Source organism: Heptranchias perlo, chromosome 20, assembly GCF_035084215.1.
Source record: "Heptranchias perlo isolate sHepPer1 chromosome 20, sHepPer1.hap1, whole genome shotgun sequence".
NCBI lineage: Eukaryota > Metazoa > Chordata > Chondrichthyes > Hexanchiformes > Hexanchidae > Heptranchias > Heptranchias perlo.
In genome coordinates, this window is record NC_090344.1 from 6549829 (window position 1) to 6564775 (window position 14947).

The window sequence follows — 14947 nt, forward strand, 5'->3', positions numbered from 1 at the left end:
TATTGTGAACAACAGTTGTGCCAGCATCGATAAATTGTGAACAACCGTGGTCCCAGCACCGATAAATTGTGAACAGCAGTGGTCCCAGCACCGATAAATTGTGAACAACTGTCGTCCCAGGAATTTTGATCTTGAACTGCAGTTGAAACTGTTGCACAAAAGAAAATAACGTCCCCAAATCGTCCCACGTGAATCTCAAATGCTTTGGGAAGAAGTTCAATCGAAACAATCAGGACTTTAAAGGCACCTCAACGACCTGAACTTTCGTTGAATGAATTGTGTTAGCCATTGCATTCGACCGTGAAATCGCTCTTGACTTTCATTTCACTGAAGCAGAGTGTGGCCGCTTTGTATCTGTGATCATGTCGGTGGCGTGTTTAGCTTTGATATTGATCGCTTCCAATTTGTAAGATTTCATCAATCGTCAGGAAAAAGAAACCGAGAATCGAATTGTCCCTCTAAGTGATGAGCTGAAGGGATTGGTGATCCAAGCAGATCTGGAAAATGCGTGGTGCAATCGGTCAGGAGTTCCAAATCCACCCTCCAGGCACTCGGCAATTATATTGAATGAACTTTCCTCTGGCCCAGTGTCGCCGCACTGAAATCGAGTATTTCTCCGGCATGTTTTTCTTCATAGTTGCTGGTGTAAGAGTGAAGACTGGCTGGTTGGATTTTCACTCCTACAAGCTTTAATCATTCATTTTTCACTGACTGTAGACAGTTGTTATATTGGCCGCTGCAATCTCAAAGTTTAGCCCAGTGAATTATTGGTTTAGCAGGTGATCTCTTCACCTGTTCTCGGCGGTGTTATCCGTTAGTGTGAAAGTTTGATTGTTCGAGCCCTTATTTTATTTTTCCTCAGGATTCATCGCCTCAAAGTTCCAGGGTTTCAACGCATGTTTTGGAATCAAGAAAATGTACCGGAATCATTGCCAGCTGAGCAGGGCTGATATTCTACCATTTACCCTGCGGTCGGGAATCAGGCACATGAATCATATAAAGGAATGGAACATTGGCTTCACGGTAATTACAATTCTCCTTGACAGACAAGCCCGCGAAAGGCCCGAAGGGAGGCCGCATTCGCAGCAGGAGAGCTGGTTCGCTGTGACATGGAGATTTCTGTAGTGAGTGAGACCAGACTGTTCCTATGTTCAGAGAATAAATTTCACACCCTTTATTTTGGAAAAGCAAAACGGTGGGGATTTTTGTCATAGCCCGATGCCTCTCCTGTTGCATCAGATGTTCCTCGTTGCGTTACTTTCATCTTGATCGGAGAACCAGTTCGGGCGTCCCTGTGATAAATAGCGACAATTGCCAGTTAATGTTAAATTTAACAACGACTCCACTGCGTTTTTAATCCCACTCTTAAGATGCAGTCTATAAAATGAAAAAAATTCATCACATTCAAAGCATAAAAATCTTATTAAAGTTTTGACTGTCTCTCGGTAACCACGTCAACATCTCCTTCAGTCTGAAATAGAAAGTTATCGATTGATTCATGGTGATTAAAACAGGGATTCAACTACGAACAGGATTTAATTAGCTTCATATAATTAATTTAATAAGTTCATAACTCTTTTTAAAGTTAATTCCCTAACTGAGAATCGAACCTCGCGGCGGTGAGAGTACCGAATTCTCACCACCAGGCCATTGGGGAGCTCCCAAGATTGCGCACGAGACAAAGTGGAACTGATGACATTATTTTTTCTTTCGCTCTTTCATGATTCATTCAGCTCTGTGTTTATTCTCAGGCCTCTTATCTCTCCTTCTTTTCAGCTTCTGACCGCGGATATTCCTGTGGCTAAATATCAATAATATAGAACATCTCACAGCCCCGGTATATTTGCTGTTTCTCTGTGCAGTTCTGTGCAAAATCAAACTGCACGCAAATACCGATAGTGCCTCTCTCTCACTCCCCACAGAAGCAGCAGGAGATGCCACTTTAAACTGCCAGTTGCTTCAAACGATTCATGATGGACCTGCGTGGCCTTGCAGTTTTCCAAGGAACTGTATTCAGTGCGTGAATTTTGGAAATAGGACCATGTCCATCAGCAGCTTGTGGGAGTATTTTACCTCACTTTCCATTTCATGTACATGCCTACTTGCACTTGGTGATGTCATTGCCTGAACATCACCTCTGTCGCGATATTATTTCGAACAGAAAATGCCATTTTGTGCGAGCAGTTTGTCTGGCAGGAAAATGACCTGAATTACAAAGGGCCAAGTAGGAAAGGCTGCGTTGCTCTGCTTGTTCGCAGCAAAGAATTTTCAGCGTTTCCTTGGGGTTTAGTGTTTAGGATTCGGCGCTTTCATCATCACGGCAATGGTTCGATTGTCGGTCTCAACATCCGCATATTATACACTCTATCATAAGTGTACTGTACTCAAATTGCTGTTTTTTCATTGTGAGGGGAAGAAACATAAATGTGTGGACATTAATTACGAATTCATCAGCTGGGTTGCACCTTTTCTTTTCCTACCGTCTCAGTCTTTCCATCTTTACCCTTCTCTGCTGGTGTTGCAGGTTCCATCATTCTTCGCTGTTCACGATGCCTGAGAAGTCCATCAGGAGAAAACAGGCAAAGTCAAGAGACAGAGACAGGGAGAGATTAAAACACAGAAATAAATTGTATAAATGTCAAGTTCTGCGAACGAGCAGAACTTAGAATGGAGCTTGGGAGAGATTCCTTCACGTGTCTTGCAATTTTGCAAGAGATCATTGGGCTCCGAGTTAAAAGCGTCGTTGGCGATGGAGCACCTCTCTGAGGGAGCGAACAAGGTCCGTTCGTTCAAGTTCATATTCATTTGAACACTGAACAAACTTTAAAAAGTAGCGCTGCGAACAGGATTCGAACCTGTGCAGGGAAACCCCATTGGATTTCAAGTCCAACGCCTTAACCACTCGGCCATCGCAGCTGCAAACATCGCTGATGCACAGCTATAAATCAGAATGCGTAGGGTTATCACAAGAGATCTGTGACACTTTGTTCTCTCAGACAGGTTTCCAATTGGAAACTTACAGCTTGTTCATGTGCTGACTTTGCTGTCTCGGTGATAGAATTCTCATTTATCACGTGAGAAACCGGGGTTCGATTTCCGGTTCGTTTCAGATTATTTTCATTCTCCATTCATAAGATCGCGTGAATTGTGCGACATTCGCCCTCAGCTTAAATCTGCGCACCATTTCGAGACATTTTCCATTCTCCACGTGTGTTGCGTCGAAGCTGGGTGGGAAAATCACATTGCAAGTCTAACGCCTTAATCATTGGGTCATCGCTGCTGCAAGCGACAAATCCGACACGGCTGCAGAAGAGAATGAAGAAAGTTATGACAGGAGAATTCTGAGACTGTATGTTCTTTTAGACAGGTTTCGAACTGAGCGCATACCACCGGCTGCTGTGCGGACTTTGTTATTTCAGTGATCAAATTCTTGCTTTCTGCGCGGGAGGCCCGAGTTCGACCACCGCTCAATCGAGGAGCATTTTTCATTCTCCATTCATGTGGTCCTGTGAATTGGGATACGTTTACATTAAACTGCAATTTGAACACCATCTTGTGACATTTTCCTTTCTCCATGTGTGTTGTCGTCGACAGAACCTCTGCATTCTGTCCTCCATGCACTGGAATTAAGACAATCCTGCCGACTGCACAGCTGACAAGACGTGAGAAGCCAATTAGTGATTTTGAACTAAAAATGTTAACACCGCAGGGCTCGTCCGGGATCTCTCACATAACAATCAGCAAATCCCCAAAGCGAGATATCATACCCGAAGACCAACGAGCCACTGATAACAGAGGTGTGAAACCAATGCAGAATTCTGTGCCACCCACAGCCGATCGGCCACCATTCTGTCCATCCTACCACTTTTTCTATTCCGATGTACGGCAATGTGAAGACGTACATTAACTATTTCATATCAACAATATGAGCCTCTCTTTACCACATTCGTTTCGAATGTGCGAGTTGTATTATCAAGTGAGACTGCAGAATTAATTGATCTAAAGCTACATTGTTGTCTGTCTCGGCATCCGCAGATTATCCACTCTCCCACAAGTATAACAGTGACCACACTTCAAAAATACTTCATTGGCTGTAAAGCGCTTTGGGAAGTCTTGAGGTCGTGAAAAGCGCTTTCTAAATACAAGACTTTGTTTTTATACTGGGCTAAAAGTACTGATGTTTTCACTATGAGGACGAAGAGACATCAATATGTGGACATTGGCTACGAATTCATCATCTGGGTTGGTCCTTTACTTTTCCGACCATCTCAGTCTTTCGATCTTTACCGTTCTCTGCTGGTGTCGCAGGTTCGATGAGCTTTGGCCGTTCAACGAAGCCTGAGAAGTCCATCAGGGGAAAACAGAGAGGGACAGAGACAGGGAGAGATAGAGAGATCTAAGTATAGAAAAAAAGCTTGATTATCAAGTTAGCAGAATTTGAAACGAAGCTTGAGCGAGATGGAATCATACATTCATAGAATCGTTACTGCACAGAAGGAGGCCATTCGGCCCATTGAGCCTTCCCCGGCTCCCTTTAAGAGCAATCCAGTTCGTCCCATTCCCCGTTCTTTCCCTGTAGACCCGCTAATATGTTTCCTTCAAATACTTATCCAATTCCTTTTAGAGAGTCACGATTAAATCTGCTTCCACCACCCTTTCAGGCGATGCATTCCAGATTATAACTACTCGCTGATTTAAAACGTTTTTCCTCATATCGCCTTTGGTTCTTTTGTCAACCACCGTAAATCTGTGCCCTCTAGTTCTCGACCATTCCGCCAACGGGAGCAGTTTCTCAATATTTACTTTATCTGAACCCGTCATGATTTTGAACACTTCTATCAAATCTCCTCTCAACCTTCCTGCCCAAAGGAGAATAAGCCCAGCTTCTCCAGTCTATCCACGTAACTGAAGTCCCTCATCCCTGAAACCATTCCAGTAAATCTTTTCTGCGCCACCTCTAAGGCCTTCACATCCTTCCTAAAGTGCGGTGCCCAGAATTGGACACAATTCTCCAGTTGTGGATTATTGTGAAGTTTCCTTCACGCACCTTGAAGTTTTGCAAGAGACCACTGGGCTCCCAATTAAAAGGTCTGCCGCGGTGGAGGATCTGTCTGAGAGAAGGAAATGCGGCCCGTTATCTCCAGTTCATATTTATTTGAGCATTGAACAAAACTGTAAAAAATGGCCCCGTGAGCAGGATTCCAATGATTCACCGAAAGACCCCGTCGAGTTTTAGATGTAACGGCTTAACCACTCGGCCATCACAAGCAGTGAGTGCTAGGAATGCACGGCTGTAAATCAGAATGCGCAAGGTACTCAGAGGAGATTTGTGAAATTATATGTTGTTTCAAACAGGTTTCCAACTGGACACAGAGAGCCCGATGCCATGAAAACGTTGCTGTTTCACTGGTAGAATTTGCACTTACCACGCGAGGGAACAGGGTTCGTATTCCCGACCAATTCAGGCGCATTTTTATTCTGCACCTCTGAGATCGCCTGAATTGGGATAAATTCACCTTCAATTTCAATCTGCACACCGCCGTGAGGCATTTTACTCTCTCCGTGTGTGTTGCGTCGACAAGCCGGCTGCATTTTGGCCACTGGACCTCAAACATGCTCGAGGATTAAATCAATCCTGCTTTCTGCAACGCTGAAAAGATGTGAGAAAGAAATGAGTGAATCTTCACTGGAAATAGTGAAACAGGAGGGTTCTGGGATTTGAACTGGGGACCTCTCGCATATCAAACATTGAAACGCCCAAAATGAAAACCATAATCCGAGAACAAGGAGCCGTCAGTAACACAACCGGACAACCAGTTAAAATATCCCTGCGACCCACAACCGATCGCCCATTCATTCAGACCGCTTCTGTCCATCGAATCATAGAATGGTTACAGCACAGAAGGAGGCTGTTCGGCTCATCGAGCCCGTGGCGGCTTCATACAAGAGCAATCCAATTAGTCCCCTTTCCCGGTGCTCTGTATTTTTCCCCTTCAAATTCCTTTTTTAAGTCACGATTGAATCTGCTTCCACCACCCTTTCAAGCAGCGCGTTCCAGATCAGAACTTCTCGCCGCGTAATTAAGTTTTTCCTCATATCGCCTTTGGTTCTTTTGCAATCACTTCAAATCTGTGTCCTCTGGTTCCCGACCATTCCGCCAATTAAAACAGCTTCTCTTTATTTACTTTGTCTAAACCCTTCATGACTTTGAACACTTCCAGCAAATCTCTTCTGAACCTTCTCTGCTCGAAGGGGAACAACCCCAGCACGAGGCAAATGCGGTCAATCAGCTTGAATTAATTTGTTTGATCATTAAACAGACCTTTAAAGACTGGCCCTGTTTTGTGGCAGTGTGAGCTGGTGGTTTAAATCGCTGGTTTCAATGTCTGGTGCGTTTCTCGATTCGAATTTTACCATTGACAGAATTTCTGCAAATATCCATTTTGACCTGTTCACAGAAAACCCGATTACAGTGCGATGGAGCAGAGGATGCGAAAGAAGCTGAACGTGGAAGTGCAGATATTATTTTCATCACGGGGACAGGTCACGTTTCCACAGGTAAGGACCTCTCAACTTAAGATTCTTTCCAGCAGAGTGGGACAGGTGATCAGAGTGACCGGGCTCTAGCGGCGCAATCGGTCCTTATATGAGTTACAGGCTCGGGAAATGCCGAGGTTTTTTAATTCGAGTCTCACCGAGATCAAACAATCCTTTTACTTGTGAACATTTCGAACGGAGTTGAAGGCACAATTGGTGTGTTCCAAAATTCATTTAATTATCTGAATTGCCATGTGGTTCCTCCGGTCCATTGTTGCAATAGCAGATGAGATGTTTAGTATTACTTGTTTACAGGAGGGAGGCTGCAGTTTTGTAGAAACAAACTATGATTTTGATCCATCTTCAAATCGTGGGATTTAACTGGAGCTTTAAACCAGCGCCAGAGGCCGCTCAGCCACGATACTTTCCATCTTACACTTCAGGAGCTAGTTTTACAGGAATAGAATTACTGCAAGCAAGAATTCTACCCCTGAAGCACCAATGCTGCCACGGCAGCAGGATGAATGTGTCCAGTTAGAAACGTGTCTGAAGGAACATGCAGTCTGAGAGAGCCGGAAGTCCAGCAGATTGACTTTCGGTCTGAGCAGGTGTTGAGTCTCCTTCTTGAGAGAGTTTCGCCAATCCAGCTCAGAGTGGTTTAAGAATCATAAATTCGGATGTGACTGGAGCCACTTGTGTAAGATGAAGTGTAGGGGGCAGTTTCACATCCTTGACAGACATTAATGATCCTGTTGCGGTTTTGCTGCAAAATTTCACTTCCCAGCTCCCGAACTAAAATCCAACGCCGTTGCAACTCGAATCCACAACCTTTGAATGGCTTATCAAACAAAACAAGGAGAAGTCCAACACACTCGCCATTGCGTTACAGGGTCAGTTACGAAAAAACCCGAATTTAAAGAAAGACGTGTTTCTCCGGTCCAGGGGCAAAGTGACAATGGATGTTATTCAAAAAACTGTCCCCGCGAATCTGTCTTTACTTATTTTTTTGTAAAGCTTCGATTTTTAAAGTTATCAAAAGCCGAAATAAATAAAGTAAATTATAAGAATCGAATCGGTGATTAAGGCGTTACAATACACTCTAAGCAATTGAGTTAACCGGCCGTACTGACGGTCCATTAGACATTTTAATTAATTTCTGTACCTGTATGCTAGTTGGCAGCGCTTTCTGCACTTTGGACCCCTAAATCTCTCTGCTCCTCCATAGTTCCCAGTTTCCCACCATTTAGAAAACATTCTGATTTACCTTTCTTAGATTTAAAGTGGATGACCTCGCTCTCCCCCACATTGAACTATATTTGCCGCAGTTTTGCCCACTCACTGAATCAATCAATTCCCACTTTTCAACTTCCTGCTTCAATCTTCATGAATTATTGCGTCACCAGAAGGCTGCGTGTTCAAATCACGGGGTAACCGTTACTTTTCGAGCTGATCAGATTCTGGATCGTTCCGGAAAGAATATTTTATCTGCTTTTTCTCAATAAACAGAACCTTGCTCTAAAATCTGCTTCCCTGGCTCTCAAATTTCAGGAAGGCGTCTCATTCCGCCCTCGACTTTTGATTTTGACCTGCGGTTGAAACTTTTGCAAAGAGGGAAAAGAAGTCCCCAAATCGCTCCACGTGAATCTCAAACGCTTTGGGAAGAAGTTCAGTGCAAACAATCAGGAATTTAAAGGCAGCTCAATGACCTGCACTTTCATTGAATGAGTTTTGTTCGCCATTGTATTCGACCGTGAAATCGCTCCCGGCTTTCATCTCACTGAAGTGAAGAGTGTGACCGCGTTACATCTGTCAGAGTGTCAGTGACGAGTTTGGGGTCGGTATGGGTCGTTTACAACTTTTGAAATCTCACCAAGCAGCAGAGAAAAAGAAACTTGGAATCAAATTGTCCCTGTCAGTGATGAATTGAAGTGAATATCGCTCCAAGCAGATCTGGACAACTCGCGGTGCAGCCGCACAGGAGTTCCAAATCCACCTTCTCGCCACTCGGCAATCGCATGAACTGAACTTTCCTCTGACCCAGTGTCACCGCGCTGAAATCGAGTATTTCTCGGCCACACTTTTTCTGAACATCATTGTTACTGGTTTAAGAGTGAAAACTGCCGTCCGCTTCACTGTCAGTGCAAGAGACAACTTTGTAAACACCGAGTCGTGTCACAGACCTGCTCGTCGGACCTGCTCATTTCATCTCATCTCATTTTCAGCAAACCTGAATATTACTGGAATAGAGAATGGCGAATCACAGCTCGAGAAATCAATCCTCTCGACCACGAGGGGACTGAGTCTTCCAACATCCAGGTGTTTAATGGCAAAGTGAGTTTAATGTTCAGGAATAATAGAGCACAGATTTTCGGTCGTGCAAACTTCACACACTTTATTTTGGAAAAGTAAACTGATAGCAGAGAGAATTTATTTTGATCGCTGCAACCTGAATTTTTAGTTCGTTGAATCAATAGTTCAACAGCAAACGTGTGTTGTCTCTGTGGCGCAATCGGTTAGCGCGTTCGGCTGTTAACCGAAAGGTTGGTGGTTCGATCCCACCCAGGGACGGTAGGGAAACTTTTATCTTCATGGTCTCGCATTTCCTGGTTCTGATGTTTGTTTTGGCTGCAAAACAAATGCCCGCTTTCGATGGACAGCTGAGTGCGGCCGATCTTCCATCATTTCACCTGTGATTGGCTTCGCCGAAATCTGAATTCTTCTTGACAGACAAGGTCTGACATCGATATTTCTGCAGTGACCGACACCAGACTGTTTCCACAATGAATGTCACTCCCTTTTGTTTTGGAAACGCAAAATTGTATTCACATTCCGAACGGTTTCAGTTGATTTGTGAGAGATCATGAAAGGATCCTGCAGCGCTGCCTTGGATAATAACAACAGTTCTAAGCCGCATTTCAGTCGCGGCAACAAATCCTCACATCCGAGTATCTGCACCCTTAAATCGGAGTATCTGCACTTTTGCAGCAGAGTATCTGTACCCTCACACAGGAGTATCTGCACCGTTGCACCGGAGTATCTGCGCCCTTGCAACCATTAACTCATCAACTGTCCCCAATCATCTTTATCAGCGTCAGGAGCCCGAAACAAAACCCAACAGTGAAGAAATTGGCTTTATGATTCTTCACTAATGCACGGACACATTTTTATTAACGGAACTTTGAAGGAGATTTGGGGAAAGTGGCCGCTGATACTCAGAAACTACTGCTTGTTTTTTTTGCTCAGCGGGCTCGTTGGTCCAGGGGTATGATTCTCGCTTCGGGTTTGTTGTTTGAAATATGTGAGAAATCCCGGACAAGCCCTCATTTTTTCCACCCCGACTTTTGATCTTGAGCTGCTGTTCAAACTGGCAGGGTGTTTGGACGTATCTCAATGATCTCACGTCCTCTGAACGCATTCTACTTGCAATTGCAATTGACCTTGAAACCGCTCTCGGATTTCATCTCACTGAAGCAGAATGTGGCCGCTTTTTGTTTCAGCGTGGAGGTGACGAGGTTGTGGTTGATAACCGCGGGCACACCTGTCCGGACATTGGTATTCAGAATGTACAAAATGCTGTCTCAAATATTCTGTTGTCATCCAGGGAGCTCTAGTTTTGCATGCCCAACCTTTCCCCGAGTAAGAATGTGTCCAGTCTGCACCCGAACTATCTCCTCACTCAAAGCCTCCCATTGCTCATTTAATGTTTTGCCTGCCAATCTTTGATTCCAATGCACCTGGACCCGATCACTTTTCAACTCGCTGAAATTCGCTCTTCCCAGTTCAGTATTTTCATGCTTGATATTTCCTTGCATTTTCCATAACTATACTAAACCTGCTGCAAATGCTCCCCCACTGAATCATGCTCCACTTGCCCCACTTCTTTCCCCTAAATAAATCCAGCACTGCTTCCTTCCTCGTTGGGCTGAAAACATACAGATTAAGAAAGTTCTCTTGGACACATTTCAGGAATTGCTCGCCCTCTTTGAATTTTGCACTGCTCTTTCCCAGTCTATACTCGGATAAATGAAGTTCCCTTTTATCAATGCTCTAAAATTATTGCATCTTTCTGCAATTTGCTGCCAATTTGCTCCTCCATCTCCTTCCCACAAGTTGGCCCCCTATAGTCTGCAAACAGCAGCGTAATAGCTCCTCAATTGTTCCTTAATTCTAAACAAATAGATTCTGCCTTTGAACCTTTAAGCATGGCGACCCTTTCTACCGCTGTAACAGTATTTTTGATCAATAGTGCCTGGCCCACAACCCCCCCCCCCCCAACTTTTTTCCCCTGCCTTTCCTGAATACGTTGTAGCCAGGAATATGTAAGTGGCCACTCCTCCGCTTGTTTGAGCCAGGTCTCCATTGTTGACACTATAACATAATCCCATGTTACCACTTGTGTCTGCAGCTCACCAACCTTATTTACCAAGTATGTTAAACACAACATCAGGGCATAAGTGTAGGACAAGTTCTAATGCCCAATTAAATCTTCTATACACTAATGTCCGTAGCATAAGAAATAAAACAAGGGAATTAGAAGCGTAAATTGAGCTTATAGTGCATGACTTAGTGCTCATCACTGAGACCTGGCTGCAAACTGGGCATGACTGGGAGATAAATATTTCAAGTTATAAGCCGTTTAGAAAGGATAGTGACATTGGAAAAGGCGGTGGAGTAGCGATATTGAGGATGGATACTATTACTGCATGAGAAAGAAGACATATCAGTAAAGGTGAGCACGCAGTAGAAAGGCTTTGCGTGGAAATGAGTAACAGAATAGAATGCAAGACTTTTGTGGGAGTTGTTCATAGACTTCTGGACAGCAGTGAAAAAGTAACAGGATACACAGAAGCGGACAGGATGTTAGGGGTCTGGAACTCACTGTCTGAAAGGGTGGTCGAGGCGGAAAACCTCAACTCATTTAAAAAGTACTTACATGTGCATTTGAAGTGCCGTAACCTACAGGGCTATGACCAAGTGTTGGAAAGTGCGATTAAGTTGGATAGCTCTTTTTCGGCCGTCATAGACACGATAGGCCGAATGGCTTCCTTCTGTTCTGTAACTTTCTATGATTCTATGTGTGTGAAGGGACTCGTTCAGTCATCACACGTGCTGAGACACCAGCGAGTTCACAAGTGACTGCAGGGGTTGGATTCTGCTGTTAATCCCATCCAGGACTGAACCATATTCATTCTGACATTTGGGGTTTGTTTCTGCTGATGTTAATAACCGCTATAACTGGGCTGGAGTTTAAGATTCTGGATATGTTAAATAAATCAGCTATGTTTTAAACACCTTGTTGTCGATTTTGGTCTTTCCCACCTGAGTGTTTAGCATCACCTGACTGGAGCTCAGAAAGCACAATCTGGGGGGAGGATCATCCGGTGGGAACAGAACTTCAGCCTGGACACAGTCCTTCACGGCCACAGTGAGAGGGGCAAATGGCACTTTGGTCTTTCCCGTCGCTCGTCACTGACATCAAAGTCACCGTGCGGCGTCCAGTCTAAAAATGACTGTGGTAATTATTCTATGTTTGTTTGACAGTCCTCAGTCTACCATTTAAAGCAGGCGTTAACTGATTTAAAGTAAACCCGCTTAAAAAAAATGGGTTATCAGTTGTGATATCCCTGAAGCCAATGTTCCATTCCTTTGTATGATTGATGTGCCTGATTTCCGACCGCAGGGTAAATGGTGGAATATCAGCACTGCTCAGCCGGCTGTGATCACGGTACATTTTCTTGCAAACCAAACACAGATTGAAACCCTGGAACTTTGAGGCGATGAATCCTTAGAGAAAAAATAAATAAGGGTTCGAACCATCAAACTTTCTCGCTAAATGAGAGCACCACCGAAACATACAAAGAGGTCACCTGCTAAACCAGCAATTCACTGAGCGAAACTATGAGATTGCAGCCACCAATATAACAGTTGTCTACTGTCAGTTTACTTCTCCAAAATGACTGGATTTTTACTCCTGCAAGCTTCAACCAACGAGCTGGTCTTCACTCCGGAAACAGCAACTGTGAAGTTCAGAGAAACGTGTTCGATTTCAGCGCGGTGACACAAGACCAGTGTAAAGCTCAGTTAATGAGATCGCCGAGTGGCGAGAGGGTGGATTTGGAATGCCTGAGCGCCTGCACTGCGCACTTTTCAGATCTGCATGGAGCACCAATCCCTTCAATTCATCACTTACAGGGACAGGTCGATTCTCTGTTTCTTTTCCTTGAGGCTTGGTGAAATTTTAAAAATTGATAGAGACCAATGTTAAAGCGAACCTCGTCAGTGACATGCTCACAGATACAAAGCGGCCAGACTCTGCTTCAGTGAGATGAAAGCCCAGAGCGGTTTCAAGGTCGAATGCAATTGCAAGCAAAGCTCGTTCAATGAAAGTGGAAGTCATTGAGGTGCCTTTAAGGTCCTGATTGTTTGAAATGAACTTCTTCTGAAAGCGTTTGAGATTGAGGTGGAGTGATTTGGGGATTTCTTTTCCCTCTTTGCAAAAGTCTGAACCGCCACTAAAGATAAAAAGTCAAGGGCTAAATTGGGGATTCTACGGGATATGGACCTCGAATCGAGAATTATACCCCGACCTCAACGAGCCCAGAAACAAGAACGTGTCCTTACATTAACGTGTTACGCTCACATTCTCTGAGGGGTCTGTCCGCAAAATAAAAGGGCATTTTGAAGAGATATTCTGAGCAGTTCCGTATTGGACCCCGAACAAAGTACAAACACCGCACGATGCTTTTGCTGGTCAAATTCACTAAACATCATAAATTCCACAAAAGCACCACGGGGAGTTGAATCTGTGACCGGAGTACTTTAAGCAATTAAGCCACGGAGCCAATTCACGGGCACGCTTCTCACTTCCTCATTAATATCTGTGCTACACATTCTGTTGGGGGTTCAGACCGTTTTATCTTTGTCAATTTCATAGAAAATAAAAGCAAGAGTCGATCATTCTGCTCTGCCATTCAAAATGATCATGGCTGATCGTCTAATTCAGTACCCTGTTCCCGCTTTTTCCCCATATCCCTTGAGCATTAAGAAATATATCTATCTGCTTATTGAATAAGTCTAATGACTTGGCCTCCACTGCCTTCTGTGGTAGTGAATTCCACAGGTTCACCACCCACTGAGTGAATAAATTTCTCCTCATCTCGGTTCTAAATGACATACCCCGTATCCTGAGACTGTGACCCCTGGTTCTGGACTCCCCAGCCACCGGGAACATCCTCCCTGCATCTAGTCTGTCTCGTCCTGTTAGAATTTTATATGTTTCGATGAGATCACCCCTCATTCTTCTAAACTCGAGCGAATATAGTCCTGGTCGACCCAATCTCTCCTCATACGTCAGTCCTGCCATCCTCGGAACAAGTCTGCAAAACCTTCGTTGCACTCCCTCCATGGCAATGACATCTTTCCTCAGATAAGGAGACCAAAACTGCACACAATACTCCAGATGGGGTCTCACCAAGGCCCCGTACAACTGCAGTAAGACATTCCCTGTTCCTGTACTCAAATCCTCTTGCACTGAACGCCAACATACCATTCGCCTTCCTAACTGCTTGCTGCATCTGAATGCTCGCTTTCAGCGACTGGTGTACAAGGACACCCAGGTCTCGTTGCACCTCCCCATTTTCCCAATCTATCACCATTCAGATAATAAACTGCCTTTCTGTTTTGACAAAAAAAGTAGATAACCTCACATTTATCCACGTTATACTGCATCTGCCATGTTCTTGCCCACTCACCCAACTTGTCGAAGTCACATTGGACCCTCTTTGCATCTTCCTCACAGCTCGCATTCCACCCCAGCTTTGCGTCGTCTGCAAACTTGGAAATGTTACATTCCGTTCCGTTCCCTCATCCAAATCATTGACATATATTGTGAATAGCTGGGGTCCCAAGCACTGACCCCTGCCGTGCCCCACTAGTCACTGCCTGCCACCCGGGAAAAGACCAGTTTATTCCCACTCTTTCCAGTCTGTCAACCAATTCTGAATCCAGGCCAGTCTATTCCCCGAATCCCATGTGCTTTAATTTTGCACACGGTCCTCTTCTGTGGGACCATATCAAAGGCCTTCTGAAAATCCATGTATACCACACCCACTGGTTCTCACCTATCTAATCTACTAGTTATATCCTCAAAAAACTCCAGTAGATTTGTTAAGCATGATTTCCCTGTCATAAACCTATGCTGACTTTATCAAATCCCATTAATGCCTTCTAATTGTTCTGTTATCACATCTTTTAAAATAGACTCGAGCATTTTCCCCACTACTGATGTGAGGCTAACTGGTCTTTAATTCCTGTTTTTTCTCCCCCTCCTTTTTTAAAAAAAAAAGTGCGGTTACATTTGCAACCCTCCAATCTGTAGGAATTGTGCCAGAGTATAGAATTTTGGAAGATG

At 44.3% G+C, this 14947-nt stretch overlaps 2 non-coding genes across 2 annotated transcripts; one reads left to right on the top strand and one right to left on the bottom strand.

Moving 5' to 3' along the window:
- Positions 1-2834: 2834 nt before the first annotated feature.
- trnas-uga (transfer RNA serine (anticodon UGA)) lies at positions 2835-2916 on the bottom strand. The gene has a single exon. It is a non-coding gene; the product is annotated as a tRNA-Ser (tRNA).
- A 6115-nt stretch (positions 2917-9031) lies between these two features.
- On the top strand, positions 9032-9105 carry trnan-guu (transfer RNA asparagine (anticodon GUU)). Its single transcript has one exon. It is a non-coding gene; the product is annotated as a tRNA-Asn (tRNA).
- Positions 9106-14947: the final 5842 nt, after the last annotated feature.